The following is a 15,332-nucleotide window of genomic DNA, read 5'->3' on the forward strand; positions in this document are numbered from 1 at the left end:
GGGCTGTGCTGGGGATCCGAGTTCTCCAGGGAGCGTGCAGGAGCTGGTGTGGTTGTTTTCACTGTTGTGGGAGTAACAAAATGCATCTGAGGCTCAGGGAAACCCGGTCTCCAGCATACACAGACCCCATCCTCCAAGTCAACCACCTGCTTGCTCCTGCACAGCTTTGGTGGCGTTTTGCAGCAAGATGCATTTCCTCAGCAGCTCAAACGAAACCCATGGCAGGTGCCGAGTATTGGGGCAGAGACCTTGAAGGTGACTCTGTCTTCACTAGTGGCCAATACAAACGAGGGAGCAGCAGGGTGATGTTCTCACAGTAATCTGTGTTGCCAGGGAGACCAGAGACTGTGTTTTGTCAACTGGAGCTTTTCCAGGATGCCTGGCTTCTTCACTAGATATTAGCTGCAATAATCAGTCACGAATGCCTGGATCACTGTGCTGAGACCTGTGTCTGATAGGATAGGACACCATCTTCTGGCAGGATGCAACTGGAGGTGGGAGTGTTTTAGTAATGTGGTTATCTGGGAGTTACACAGCAGCAAGGCGTCCACGGGGACTTCAAAGCTACAGGCAGACTTAGCAGTCTGGGGCTCATGTCCTTAGTGGCAGGTGGTGCTATGGAAATGCATAAGTGCTTTGAAGTATTTCCTTTCTCTTTGTAAGCATCAATTTGTTTGCCACTTCCCTGCTTTCTCCTGGCTGCCACAGCTCTTCGTTCTTAGGTTCCTTTAATGGAGGCACACAGTGTGTAGCACCTCGTAACAAATTATATCATTCCCTGCCTATGGAGGCATCACCCCTGAAGAGCTGCTCCTGCAATGCAGCTCCAAACTGGTCTGAAACCTGTTTATGTGATGTAGGTTCGCTTCACTGATCAGACATCTCTTCTTCCCATATATATATATATATATTAAAAAAAAAAAAAAAAAAGGAAATAAAGGAAAAAAGGATTTTTCCCAACTAGCATTTGTCTCCCAAACAGCTAACAGAAGATCTGAAACACATAAACAACAAAAACAGAATTCAGATAAAAACATGGATCTAAGGCTGCAAAGGAAGATTAATAAAATTCAGGTAAACAAAAATAATCATGTAAAAATATCTTTCCAGAATGATATGGTTCTCTAAACAAAGCTTCCAAACCCATCAGTCACTAAAAGCGTAGGAAATTCAAAGTGAGTGTGAAGATATGAGAAGCTCTAATAGAAGTAAATACAGAATTGCACGGTGAAGCAACCCTAAGCTTGACTCCAGCAATGATTTGAGAAAAATCAGACACTCTGAGACTAACCTTGTCCATCCATTACCCACAGTGTCATCAGATCAATGGCCACAAAACTAGAATGCTTTATTCTCCCTCGCTCTGAGGTTGTGCTGACTCTGGCCCTTCTTTACAGCCATGCACACTCTACAGAAAAACACATATTTCACAAATTCCTCACCAGACAAATAGCCCATTGAAACCATCACTCTTCACTTGTCATTCTGATTCTATTTACCCCAATTAAAAAAAAAAAAAAAAAAAAAAAAAAAAGGACTGCAAAACACAGGACCAGCAAAAATGAATCTCGGAGAAGGAGAGCCTGACTCCTTGGGAAGTGCTGGGCAGAGCAGTTCTCACTGCCTGGCACTTCCACGATGCAAGGAGCTGCATGCCAGCAGAGACACCCACTCAGGTCCCCCAAAGTGGGGGAAGAGGGTTGTCTGGTCCTGCTTCAGCTCTTAACAGCTCCCCCGTAGCTGAGCTGGTGCTGTCCTGCCTCCAAGCCCGCATTGCAATGCACTGTGCAGTGGAACACTCTTTTGCCATTTTGCAGTGGAAAAGGTATTTAAAGGGGGCACAGGTGCTACTTTGGAGCTTCTCTCTCTTAGCAGATAGCTATAAAGAAATTTTTGGGTATGTGGCTACCAGGATCATAGGAGTTTTGCACATTCGTTGTGTCTGTACCTAACTTTCAACCATTTATATTGATATTTTTAAAAGCCCAGGAATAAGTATAGATGTTCTCTTTTATTTTCAGGCACTGTGACAGAGGCGAACAGCATGGTGAATGGCCAGGAGCTGGGAATATGGCCTTTGACGCACCCAGTGGATGCCCTGGTGTTGGAGGGATCTGGTGGCTCTTTCCGGACAGCTGTATTGTGGCATTGCATCTAACAGAGGCATCCCTGCTACAGACCAAGCAAGCTCTGCAGGTGTCAGTGAGCAGCTCAAAACAGAGAACCAAGTCCAGCGTTGGACTTGACACCTAACACTATGGCTGGATCCAAAAGATGCAAAGCATTACTTCATGGAGACCTTAAGCAAAACAGAGCTGAATTATCTATTGGTTTAAAAAAGCCTCAGCCAAAAGAAAGCTGCAACATACTGCAGGCACAAAAGCACTAGACTAGACTTTGCTGTGAACAACGTTTCAAACAACAACAAAAAAGCTGTTCTGGTATCACTGTTTTTCTGTCTGGGTCTGATGATGGCACTGGTTGTTTTCTTCACAGGGAGAGCCATCAAAAAATAGTCATCTTTTCCCTCCTCTCTGTTGAATGGCTCTATAACCTTGGTGTGAATTTATAGTCTGTCATTGCCTTTTGAGATGCCATATGTGCAAAAGAATGAGAGGGAAGGAGACACTTTGTTTCTGAAAATGATGCCATGCTTAGCACTATTACAGCATTGTGGACAATGTATATCATTTAAAGCAGCAAGAAGAGGTCTTGGGTAAAAAAAGACCCCGTGGCAAGCACAAATGTCTCTTGTTCTTGGGGTCAAAGAAAAATAATAATAAAAAAAATACATAGCACAAAACCCCCGCTACCTAATGTAATCTAATGTAATTTAATTCATTCCAAGAGGGAGAAAGTTCTGAATTGTTTTTAATTATTTCCCATGTATAAATCTTTTCTGACAGGAAAGATTCATCAGTACCCAGTGAAGGGCAACTCTTTCTGAGGGTAGGAATTCACTGAAAGCTTCTTTTCAGCTTGAGGGTGACTTTCTAACCAGCAGATTTATGAAGAAACTCCCATCACACCTGAATTTTTGAGTCTCTTAACCTTGCTTGATCCTACTGATTTGGTGTCACCTTGTGGATTTTGCTAGTCCTGTCTTCTGCTCAGAAAACAAACACCAAAACAAACTGCAAATACCTCTGCCTCTGCTTTTGCTATTCCTCTGGCCATTAACTATTATTATTATTGTTAGTACTAGAATTAAAATAGAAGCCCCTGGACTAGAACTCCACTGAACAAACACAAAAGAAAAATACAAGTTTCTTGACCTGTAAGGTTTAAGATTTATTTGCTGGCATCACTGGGACAAATGACCCATGGCAAAATGGCTTAGCCTTCACAGCCACTGGAGCTGGATTGCACCTCTGAGATCCACTACCCCGTGCTTGCAAATGGCATTGCCACAAGGCAGTGTCCAGCGGTGTGTGCTTGGGTGTGCACGTGCTAGTGATGCACCTCCGACCCCTCCCCAACCTTTTCAAGTAGAGACAGTGACATTGGCAGGACAGACTGAAGGTTATGTGTCAGGGTATGCGTAGGTGCCAGAGAAGATCTTCGGCCATTCACCAAATTCAATTATCTGGTATGTCTTATTAGGCGAAGATTGAGGGTCTTGTGGAGACACATGGAAAGTCATATCTGGTTTGTGCTGGAATACTTCTGATATGTTGAACACTGCTGGTCCTAGCAGTCAGCCAGCTTTTTTAACCAGACCCAGGTCCTGAACCACAGTATATACGCTGCTTCCCATGCTCCTCGAAGCAGGAGCTCTGAACTGGCCCAAAGCTGCATTCATACGTTCAAGGGATTCATGGCCAAGTCACAGATCCCTGCTGAGGGACAGTGCAGATGAGCTCTGACTATGACGATGCTGTCCATTCTGGAGTAACTTGTCTATATATCCTTCTTACATCTATAGTGCTTGTGGTCCAGCGTACATGTACATGTATGTGGTTAGGTGATCAGATGCACAATGTTGGGTGTAAAAGTTGCTTCTGATGCCCAGGACTGGAATTATGGATAGGTCATGTTTCCTGTAGTTACACTGTCAGGTATATGTAGACAGAAAACACAGATACATACACACACAAAAATAAATAAATAAATAAATAAATAAATGACATGATGGTAAATGTCTAATGGAAAATAATAGTTACCAGTAACGGTAGCAATAATTAGTTTCTCTCATAGTTCGGTGAAATGTTCTCAATCATCAATTTGTTGGCAATATTTTACCTTGGTGTTAAAATTAGAGCTTTAACAGTTTAAATACAGCTTCAAAACAACAAGTTTTTGAAGAATCTGAATGTTGATAGAAACGGTCGAGTTACTATGACTTTTTTTTTTTTTAGGGTCTTGGCAAGCAAGCATAGGTCAGTTATGACACTACTATTATTACTATTAATCAAAGTATTATTTACTACAATACAATAAGTGTAGTGTTTTTTTCATTTAATAATTTGTATTTCTCTATTTTTTGCTTTTTCTAATTTTCCCCCCAAAGAGATGCAAGTCCCACGATGAGATTCTAACCTGCCTGCTCATGGTTTGCTTTTAGATACTTTTCACAGAGCTAGAAGTAGTGCTTGGACTACATGCTGAAAGCCGCTGGGATAAAAACCAAGAGAACTCCAGAAAGAGTCACCCTTGCCCAGGTGTAAATACGAATATCTTTATGTTTCGTATTGTGCTCTGCACAGTGGGAAGCTAGTCTCAGTCTAGGGCTTTGAGGTGTTATCACAAAGACAGTAATGCATAAACAAGTGAGAATAAAACAGAGAAATAAAAAGAAGCAGCCACACGTGAACAGGGGGAGCACTAAGTAACAGCAAGGCGGTTAATTAATGAAAAGCTCAAAGAGCAGGCAGTTCATCCCCTCTTCCAGGCTATTAGAAAATGACATCATCTGTGTCAGATGATGTCTTTAGGGTGCTTTTCTGTGAGGTCATCCTCCCTCCGTGCTGGCAATTGACCAGTGACTTGTATTTAAACACGCTGAATCCACAGAGCGAGGCACAAGAACTCCTTCTAACTGGTTGCACGTCTGAATCAATCCATCTGGTTAAATAATAAATTAACATAGCCAAGCCACAACCGAAGAGAGCCAAGAAGGGGTCACTGCCTGCAAGAGCTGGGTTTGCAGCCTCGGCTGCTGGCTGGGCCATGCCCCCGTTGTTTATAGGATTACAAAGCAGTAATTGCTCAGCTGGGGCTGAGCCTGTGATTCCTCCCCAGGTAGGAGCAGATAAGCCGTTGTGGAGGCTTTTCGCACATCTTTAAGGCAGCAAAGCGCCTCGTTAATTGTAGGTGTGGTAGGGCCTCTCCCCGCTGGGCTAGAAGCAGCAGGAGGCCTTACAGCCTTGGGGGCAGGTGCTGAGGCTCATCTCCATCAGGTGCAGTCTGCAGGGTGGGGGCATGGCAATCCGGCGGCCCTGAGGGCTACAAAAGGTCTGGCAGGAGGAGGTGCTTGGGTTTGGTGGGCTCTGTAGGAAGGGTTGTGGCTGCTGTGAGCTGCAAGGGTGGGCAGGGGGGTGGGCTGGTTAGTGTGTTCCTGCTCTTTCTTGTTTGGGGTCAGGGCAGCCAGCGTTTGGGTGTTATGCTAAGGAGGTGGGAAGAGCCAGCCTGTGTTGTCGGGAACGCAGCCAGCGCCAGAAATATGAAGGGCCTGGCTTACAGCAGCTGTGTCAGATGCTTTCAAAAATGCTTACAGGCTAAATCCTAAAAACGAGCTAGGGAAACAAAAGGGGAAGATAGAAAAACTTTGCTTGTGGACTATACGTGGATCTGCTACTTCTACAAGCTGACCTGTGGCTTTCTGCTGATCCTGTGGAGAAAGAAGGCCACCACTTCCCAAAGGTAATGTCTGGGGTGGGAAGCTCCCCTTGCTGCTCCACGTGAGGGATTTGTGAGCCTTGAGTGAAAATGAAAAGCGCCCCTCTGAACTCCTGCTTGCAGGGGGGTGTGCTTGCAAGTGTAAGCACAGTAAAGGTGGTGAAGTGCTTATATACACCCCTCAGGTGGTGGGGGCGACCCCTGTTTGCCAGCCATTTTAGGAGGAAGATGCATCACACAAGTGCAGGAGGTAGCTCCTGGTACAGCCCTGGGGAAGAGGGATGGAGGGGGTGGCCCCTGCAGCCCTGTGCTGTAGCCTGAGCTGTGTGTATTTATTGATTGAGGGAGCAGGTTTCTTCCATATATTCATAGAGGCTGGTTTAGCCTGAGCTGGGACTCAGAGACTGTGTCTTTCTTTCTCTGGTTATGATTTATGACTTCAATCCAATTTATGGCCATTTACAAGAATGCTGAACTGGCTGTAAATCAGTAAAAGACCATAAAATACTCATGAGAACTGCTGAAATCCATCTGGGTGAGCTTCCTTCCCTCCCAAGAGCAGCCAGCTGAGGGCAGGAAGATGTAGCCCTCCCATCAAGCCAGCTAGCAGAGACGGGGGGGTGGGGTGGGGACAAAAAGTGCTTGGCTGGAGGAAAGGGTGGAAGCAAAGGAGGCTTGTTTTCTGAGAGCATGCAGGGCTCAGGTGAGCTGTTGTCTGAGGAACACTACGGGAGTAACAGCAGCTCTGAAGGACTTCTTCAGAGGAGCTTCACCTGAGAGCAAGGTTTTTGTGAGGTCCATGGTCTCTGGTGGAGTCTGATTCTCTTAGAGCAACTCAGTGTTTTATTGAGTCACTGTTGTTTGTGGGGAGCATAGACATAATATTCCTGGCAGTTTTTGTTCTTACCAGTTGCTCCAATGACACATTTGTGTGGCATATTGCTTTGGATGTGATGAGTTAAAATCACAAGACCTCATAGTTCTTTCAAGGTCTTTACTTGCCTATCTTGCTCCTCAACAAGGAGCATGCTCAGTGTGTAAAGAAGCCCTCCAAGCAAGTGGCTTCATCATGCCAAGTTATGCGCTCACACCAGCAGCAGGAGGTGATGTGGTGTGTTACAAAACTGATTGGGTTATATTTATGGGGATTAAAATCCCATCTTTGTCTTATTAGCAGTAATCAAGCTGCTCTTGATTTCTACCAGCAGTGGGTTATGGAATGGGAGCAGTATGGAATAACTGAGTTGTCCAGAAGCATCCCCAAAACACTTTATAACAGAGCCCTTTCCTACATCTACTGTGTAGTAATTTTCAGTTCTTAATACAAACTATGGGAAGTCAGAAACTTGAGCATGACAGAAGGAGACTAAACACTCCAGATTGCTTTGTTCTGAGTCATAAAGAAAGGAATCTTTTGTTAAATACTCCCAAGTGGGAATACCAGATTTAAGGACTAAGCTCGCTCAGGTGCCTAGGCCATGAGATCCAGAAGGGTGCAATCTTGCTCCTACTGGGTAGTGGCATTTCAGCTGTTGGGTTTGCCTACTGAATGCCTGAGAAGTCTCAATGTGGTAGCCAGCTGTGGCATGTCACACCTTGACCACTGTGTGATGAAGAAGCCTAGATCAGGTAGCTGTCTGATATGGGGTGCTTGGTAGGAAGGGCTAAGAAAAATATGTTCAAAATCCCAGTTCTCAGCATGACTCGTGGCTATGGGTTTGCTCTGATAGTTCTTGCCTCAAGTCCTGGGTGCTGTGTTTGAACCACTGCTTAGAAAGAGATTGATTTAAAGAACACCCTGCAAGGAGGCCTTCCCACAAGCCTTGGCACGATGTCCCTGGAGGTAATTACCCTTGCTGTTAAATGTTGCTGGTCCAAGTGTGCCCAGCTGTAGATCTGTGTCTGTCTTGCTGATTGTGTGCGTGCCAAAACAGTGCAGTGCTTCACCTCTGAGCTAGTAGTTTGGATCAGGCTGGCTCAGGAAGCCACTCACCTCTGGGGTACTGCTGCAGTTTGCCAAGAGCAATGAACCCTGGCCAGTGCCGTGTGTCTCTTTTCTTTCTTGTATGCAGTGCCTTGGGGAGAGATAAGCGATTGTGCTGTCTACGCACCGCCTGTGACCCTGTAGTGCCCTGAGAATGAAATCCAGGCTCTGCTCTACTTCACATTCAAAACAACAGCAGAAAATAGCTTCCACTTTCTTCATTTCTGGGGGCTCGGGCTTGTGGATGATAACGAGAAATCGCTATGGCCGAGTGGTGAGGGAGCAAGCAAGCCTGAAAAGAATGTCTCCCTTATCCCTCTGGCCAGTGCAGGCTTGAAAAGCGGTGCTGATCACCTGGCTGCTTGGATGGGGCTAAATCCATGCCAGGAGAACTGTGGCCAAGAGTGAGGGAGGGAAGAAAACTGGCAGTAAGCTGCTGGAAAGCTGGGAGAAACCTGCCCCTCTATGTTATATGGGCCATCCTCTGCCCATCTGATGTAGGGTGCAGGCTTTGGGTTAGTGTGTGCTGCTCTGTCCATCACTCAGCTGCTCTGGATGCAGGACTTCTGGGGAAGGAGAAGCAAATTAAGTTAGCCTTGTGGATTCTTCGCTGCTGTGAACTTGACTGGGCTCCTTCCAGGGTATCACCATGGAAGAGATGTGCAGCTGCTGCAGTGCGAAGTGTTTAATAGGTTGCCTGAATGAACACAGGCCCCCTTTTCTCTATGCCTACTTAGGAAATAAGCAATCTCCTCCTATTACCACTGGTTTTCTAAGGAGACTTCCCTCTTGAGCTATTCCTTACAGACAAGCCAGCAATGTCACTGTCCCATGATGAAAACTCCCAGGGCTGCAAATTTCCCTCTCACTGACAGGTGTTTTCCTTTCTTTTATTAGAGGAATTAGATAACCATCGTCTCAGACCTACAGCTCACTGCATGTACCCTTAATGCTCTGTGGGGAGCTCAGTTTAAAATCGGGAAACCTGAAAGTCAATGATGTTATGAGTACATGAAACTACTGTTAAGGGTTTGGTTACAATTAAGGGATTATATAGTGCGTGGTTCTCTGGCAATGGAATATTCTGCCCTGTCTCCTGCAGCCTGACATTTTAATTCAAAATCTAAGGAGTCTACAGTTGGTTTGCTCTTTTATTTATTTCAGATTGAGTTGTGTGAATAATAGATTTTTCAATTCAATGACTGGGCGAAAAATAAAGTAAGATGAAGAAAAAAGAAAATGTTAACTTCCATTGACCAGAGTTACCTTATTCAATCCAAAATTGAAAAAGAAAAGGTTTATTTAATTGTAGGGAGAATGTTAATTTATTTGCAGTAAAAATGTACTTCTGTAAGCCTGGGCTGTTTTGAAAATACTGGTAATGCTTCAGAAGTTGAAGAAATCAAACTTTCTCTGAGATATGTAGTGCCCATCCTTCCACACTTCACTTTTTTCCTTTTAATAAGGAGTATTTGTCAAAACTGACCTGAGCAAACTTGGAGCCTCATAAGTGGAATGTGCTCGAAAGTGTGCACAGAATATCCTGACAGGCTTGGTTTGTGGCTTGACTGTTCCAGTGAGTTTGTAGAGTTCCTGGTGCCACAGGAGCAAATGGTCTCAACTTGAGTGAAACGCAATTCCTAACAAGTTCTGCAGCACTCAACTGTAGTTTCAAATTCAAGCCTCACATAAAGTAAACATTTCTGCAAGTTAAAATGAGGTGCAAGTTAAAATGCTGAGAGCCTCCTTGCTTCAGCTGCTTTCCACAGATGTTAGCTGATGTGGACATAGTAAATAATTTGTTGTATGGGAAGGTATAAACTCATATTGCTTCTCCCAGAGCTGAGCTGTCTGTGTAGGACACAAAAGCTTACTTTGGTAAGTGAATTCATCAAATCTGATTGTGATGCATACACAGGAAACAGATTTGTTGAAAGTGAAGATTACTGTTCCTGAGTAGCTGAGAATTATGCACATCCTATTATTTTTGTTAACCCATCTGTCCTGCTTTTCCCCCCACGTTCTTTTATCCTGTTCTTCTCTTTAAGGTTGTTAACTTTTTCTGTAAGGTAGTAATTTAGTCTGCATTTGTACAACTGATATTGATAAATTATGTCATCAGTGTGTCTCTATATATGTCCTGTTTCTGTGCATGTCCTTCTTGGCCATGAATGTAAGCAAATGTTCTGCCTTTGGAAGAGATCTTGGTAGTTTTCTTTAGAGTGATTTGAGGAGGCAATCTGAATCCGTGGATTGTTGGCCAGGTGAAAGGTTTTTGGGGTCACTCTTGGTCATTGACAGCCAGGTGTTGGAGTTCAGTGGAGATTCCTAAAGAAGATGTGGCCTTGTATTGCTGGTGTGTAATATTTATGGGGAGCCAGTTGTTTGGAATATGCTCAGGCCACCAGTTTTACTTCTACTTGAAACCAACCTTTAAGGTTCCACATTCACTGCTTGTTGGCAATAGTAACGATATTCACTTATTTCAGTCTTTTGTTAGTGATTTCCAAGGAGATTATGGCAGTGCACCTTTCTGTGATCAGAAAAATGTGGAGATAGACATTTATCTATCATAATATGGAAACCTGAGGTGGCTACTCAGGTCAAAGTGGATATGGGTGACCAGGAGTAAATAAAGGCAAAGCTTGTTTAAAACTAAAGGGAAACAACAGTGTAAGACACAGGTAACTGCAAGGCCCAGAAGGCAGCCAGAATTAAACAGGCCAACTTTGTGTGCAGTGTCTAAGCCATTAGCAACTAGCAGGGAAGAAAGAGCTCCTGAGGTTGATTCAGACCTGGCACACAGCAGCTCACAATTGGCTCATCTGTGCACTGGTGCAGATGGTGGCAGCTGCTGTTGTACTAGGTTTCCCCAGCCCAGTGTTACAACCTGTTGCCAAAGAAGGGGAAAAAAGGCAGAAAGTGGTGTGGTTTTTCTAAGCCTCAGCCTTAAGCCAACTTCACCCATTCATGATGCTGAAATTGGGAAATGGCACTCATAGCAATGCATGCAAATTGTCTGAAATGGGATCAGTTCTTTTCTGTCTTGCTCTTTTGCTTTGATTTCCATGTTAGCTCTCCTTTTTTGCTTGCCTGTGTTTTCCCTCCGTGTTTGACCTTTCCTCCCCAGTCCCCTGGCCTTTTCTATTCTAAGCTGATAAGAGGGAGCTCAGAGTTGATATGCAGGAATCCCTGGACACAGCTATTTTTTCATCAGTAGTTAATTTTCCACTTCTTTTATTTCCTTTGAGATTCAATACATCTACTTTCATGCTTCTGTGATTCAGTTTGTGGAGGAGACAGACAAGGAAATGCTGAATAAATCTCTTACCTTCTCTCTCTTGATCCTTTACTCCCATCTTTGCATTGCCCCCTCTCCTTTTCTTCATACAGCACAGTTTTCACATAACTTGTGGTGGGTTTTTTTGGTGGTTGTTGGCTTTTTTATTTCTTCTTAGGGCTCTGGCTTAGGACAATTACAGATGCTGAGAGGAAATCAGAGATAGTCATGTTTGGTTGAGTAGTAGCTGTTGGGAGCTCCAGCCCTCCCAGACTTTCCCTGTGCTCGCTTTAGAAAGCTGCTGCATGCTTTCACTCAGAAGCTTCATCAGTCCTGTACCATGCCAGTTCCTAAGGATTATGCAGCGTAGGTTAGTGCTCTCCATAAATACCATCCCTTTCAAGGTTTTCTTCTTTATGATGGAAGAAAAACTTTATTAGAGAGGAAAGGCTGCATGCTGTGGAAATGCATCTCCAGCAGTAGGAAGGAGGAGGAGGGAGATGGGAGTGAGAGGGAGGGGCAGGAGAAGGAAAGAAAATGATCAAAGTGTCACTCCTGCAACATTAAGCTCAACTCTTTACATCTAATTTATCACCTTCTCATATGCCTTGAGACTGTGTAAATACGTCTTCTTGGGCTACCGTGTCCCTAGTAGGTTCCCTGCTGTTTTTTATTTAGTGTAGAGGCAAGTTTTCTACTAGAAAATAGTCTGTTTAGTCTATAATCAAGCACTGTAAACTGCCATGTCATTACTGATAGAGGGTTGCTAGCTGGTTATACTAGACTAATGTTTGTAGCATCTGACTATGTTAAAATAGCTGAAGTCACAGGCTAACAGTACCTGTCATGTCTGAGGGGAACACGTGTTGATTTCTGAGCGAGTGGTGTGATTTTTAGGAGGCATGTCTGAGGGAGCACATATGGGCAAGGAACTGCCAAATGCATTTCAAACTCGTCTGGGAGAAGTCTGTTCAGCAGCCAGACAGGACTCAGACATTGTGTCCAAATAAAAGCAAGCAGATATTCAGATTATTAACAGAGCACAAGAGGATACGGGATTGTTTCATGCATGCACTAGAAAGATTTTTGAAACTGTAGTCCAAATGTCCCACTTCATATAATGGAGCCAATAATCAAGTCCAGAGGGAGAGCACAATATGACAAGGATTAGCATATGGGCTGTTTATGGGCTAAAATCCTTTCTCATTTTTCTGATTTCTTTGGTGATCAGATGTGCTGGTGGGTTAAAAGGTCAAAATGTGGTGGTTGAAGTGTTTGCCTCAAGCTACTAGAAACCTTTGGGGTTGCTCACTCAAGACTATGGAATGGAGATTGATCTTCTTCACCAGGGAAGCTCTGATAGGAAAATCCACAGCAGTTTCCAAGCTACCAGTGTGAGACCTTATTAATGACTAGTACAGCATGAAGTGGTCTCTGATCCGAAGTCTTCATCCTTAACCCACTGCTTTAACATTCAGGACATAGATCCTTTTCCTTGGGTCATCCCTCTATAACAATCTTTCCCCCATTTTGTTTCTTTAGTGAATCGCATGAACTACAAATAATTAGTCTTTACAGCTGATCTAATATACAGATCCCTTGCAATGTTTAGTGTTATGCCGAAGTATTGTGGAAGTATCCCACTAGCTGGCATTGTGAGTAATCTTTTACTTGATTTGAACGCTGAAGTTCCTTGTTCTGAAAGTCCTTGCGTGGCTTGGTGAAGAGGCCATGCTAACCCCAAAAGAAATAGTATAAGGTCTGGCCATGAGATAAGTAGCTGCTTAAGAAGATCCCAGGAGGAATGAATCCTCTGGCTTTCTATGGCTGAAAAGAGGGAGATTTATGGTATTTTTATTCAGCTATGCAAACGTGACCTGAGCTCCAGGGAAAGGTGTGTTCTATAAATCTGGAAAAAGATCTGTCACTGAAACAAAATGTTTATATGGCTCAAAGGGGAGTCTTTTCTATGTGCTAAGTTATCAGTTATCTTGAACTGAGGATATTCAGATACAAGTTTGAGCCAAAAAGCAACTAATTCACTTTGGGTTCCAAACAGACCTGGCACACTAATGGATTATTTAGTGTTGTTGCTGGGCCAAAAAGTTAGCGGAAGCAGTTGGAGCTTAGCCAGAACAGAAATTTTGCAATAGTGTTGCCAAAACAGGGCATCTACACTTTTTCCTTTGGTATCATTTTGGTCAAATCCAAAATGCCTTTTTTTAATTCCCCTCAAAATGTCAGCTGCATTTTCAGGATAACTGCTATTAAAATGTTTTTATATAGGGCATTTTAGGCCTTTAGGAGGACATGACGATCATCACTTGAGAGAAGCAGGACATAAAAATATGTGCTGAGGTTTCCCAAAGAACTTTTGTTTGGTGGGGTGGCCTTTAAACCAGATATTCCTTTGCTTAGTAGGGTATCAGTCAGGACTGACATGCACAAGAAAACCTGTGGTCTTGAAAATATCTTACTCTACTGATCTCAGGAGATCTTTGCAAATCTCATATCCTGTGATTCTGTAATTAAGCCACAATTAGTGGCAGCTCAAACTAAGTAACCAGTTTGAATGGGATCTTGGAAACAGACCATTTTCACCCTCAGAGTGCGTTAAAACCCAGCTTTGGAGGGTTAAGGTTTCAGACAAATGGGTGTGAAGCCGGTACGTGCTTTCTGGTCTTCCTGTTGCCTGAAAGTGGATAAGATTTTCTGCAATGGGGACAGCACCAAAATAAGAGACATGTTAATAGCCGTGTTTATTCTTGTAGCAGAGAAAGGATTTGGCAATCTTAGCTATCTGCAGGTTAGGCAAGGGTCTTGGATGTGCCCAAAATACGGGCAAGTCTAATGTCCCATCTACAGTACTAGCAGGATTGGTCTTGATCTTTATACGAGCTTGCTGCCTGAAGTACAGATGGGAGTTTAAGACTTGTTGGCTGTATCCTAGATTAAAAACAAATCCTAAACATGTCCAAAACTCGGCTGAGGAACAAACTTTTTTCCTGTTGCTGAAAAAGTCATTTGTCCTATCACATGCTTAGCTAACACTCACCCTCCTCCTTGAGAGCTTTATGTACACGTGTGCTTGCTGCATTTACTCTGGAGGTGGGTGTTTCTGGATTTGGTGGAATTTAACCATATTTGCATGTGCATGACAATCAAATGTGTAATGGAAACGGTTATCATATGAAATTATGAGCTTTATAAGAAGAGGTAACAAGTCCTGGATCGGCAAGATGGGGGCCATCCATGGCAGTAATAATACCTCAGTTTAGACAAATCTGGGTAGCTCAATTAAAAATTACTCCTAGAGATAAGAAATGCAAGGAATTCACTGCAAGTTTTCATTGGCAGTGATGTATGGAAACCAAAACTAAGCAAGTGTAAGCTGACCAGTCCACCTAAGGTTTTAGGATTATTTACAGGCATTTTAAGGGTTGGATGTGAGACAAGTGAGCTTGCCATGGGGATGCAGGACTAACAGTGGTGTTAGATTGGCTTAGGGAAGTAGGAATAATAAGATGAAATTTGTATTGTGTAGGGATGTAGAAGATTCACGTAACAGTTTAAGGGTGTAAAAGAAATGAGATGAAGTTAACCATGTGGAAAATATGGTGGGTAAGAAAACTTTCTGTCAAACCTTGCAGGGTATGGTTTTCCAAAGAAATGATGGTAGAATCAGTCAGACCATTCTTTTTGAACTGGGTAAGTCACTGGGGAAGGTACTTTAAGCTCCTGTAGCATCTGTCATGCAGAGCTGGAAGAAAAGAGAAAGAGGCTTTGATTGGTTTCTGCTGTGTATATTTTCTAGTTTAATTTCTGACCTTTGAGTCTCCTGTGTGTGATTTTTTTTTAACACATATGGTATGCAGTTATGTGTAATGCTGGGGGTGACAAATGAGGCACACAAAAGCCTAGAAAGTTTTAAAATGATGGTTTATCTTGCAGTGTTAACTGTTACAAAATGTATCAAAGGCCTGTTGACAAATTGGAAGGGGTTCAGATAAGAGCCCACTGGAATGATGCAAAATTTGGAAATCTGCCGCAGAATGAAAGACTTGGGAAACTCAATCTGTTTAGAGAAGATTAAGTATCATAACCATAGGCCTTGCTTACCTACTTAAGATTTCAGCAGTTCTAGCGGAGAAAGCAATGACAAGAGCCTGTAGTTGCAAGCTACACAAAAGAAAAGTGATGAAGAAAAAGGTAAAGAATTTTTAATGAAGA

General features: G+C 43.3%; 2 long non-coding RNA genes across 2 annotated transcripts in view; both read left to right on the top strand.

Annotated features, from left to right (window-relative positions):
• The first annotated feature begins 339 nt into the window (after window positions 1–339).
• LOC140001439 (uncharacterized) lies at window positions 340–4,196 on the top strand. The gene is made up of 3 exons (XR_011806661.1): window positions 340–494; window positions 983–1,074; window positions 2,022–4,196. It is a non-coding gene; the product is annotated as an uncharacterized lncRNA (long non-coding RNA).
• A 1,217-nt stretch (window positions 4,197–5,413) lies between these two features.
• LOC110352277 (uncharacterized) overlaps window positions 5,414–15,332 on the top strand; it is a 30,963-nt gene continuing 21,044 nt past the window's right edge. Inside the window, exon 1 of the long non-coding RNA XR_002400977.4 lies at window positions 5,414–5,862. This is a non-coding gene — a long non-coding RNA (uncharacterized lncRNA). The remainder of the gene's footprint in view (window positions 5,863–15,332) is intronic.

Source organism: Anas platyrhynchos, chromosome 1 (assembly GCF_047663525.1).
Source record: "Anas platyrhynchos isolate ZD024472 breed Pekin duck chromosome 1, IASCAAS_PekinDuck_T2T, whole genome shotgun sequence".
Taxonomy (NCBI): Eukaryota; Metazoa; Chordata; class Aves; order Anseriformes; family Anatidae; genus Anas; species Anas platyrhynchos.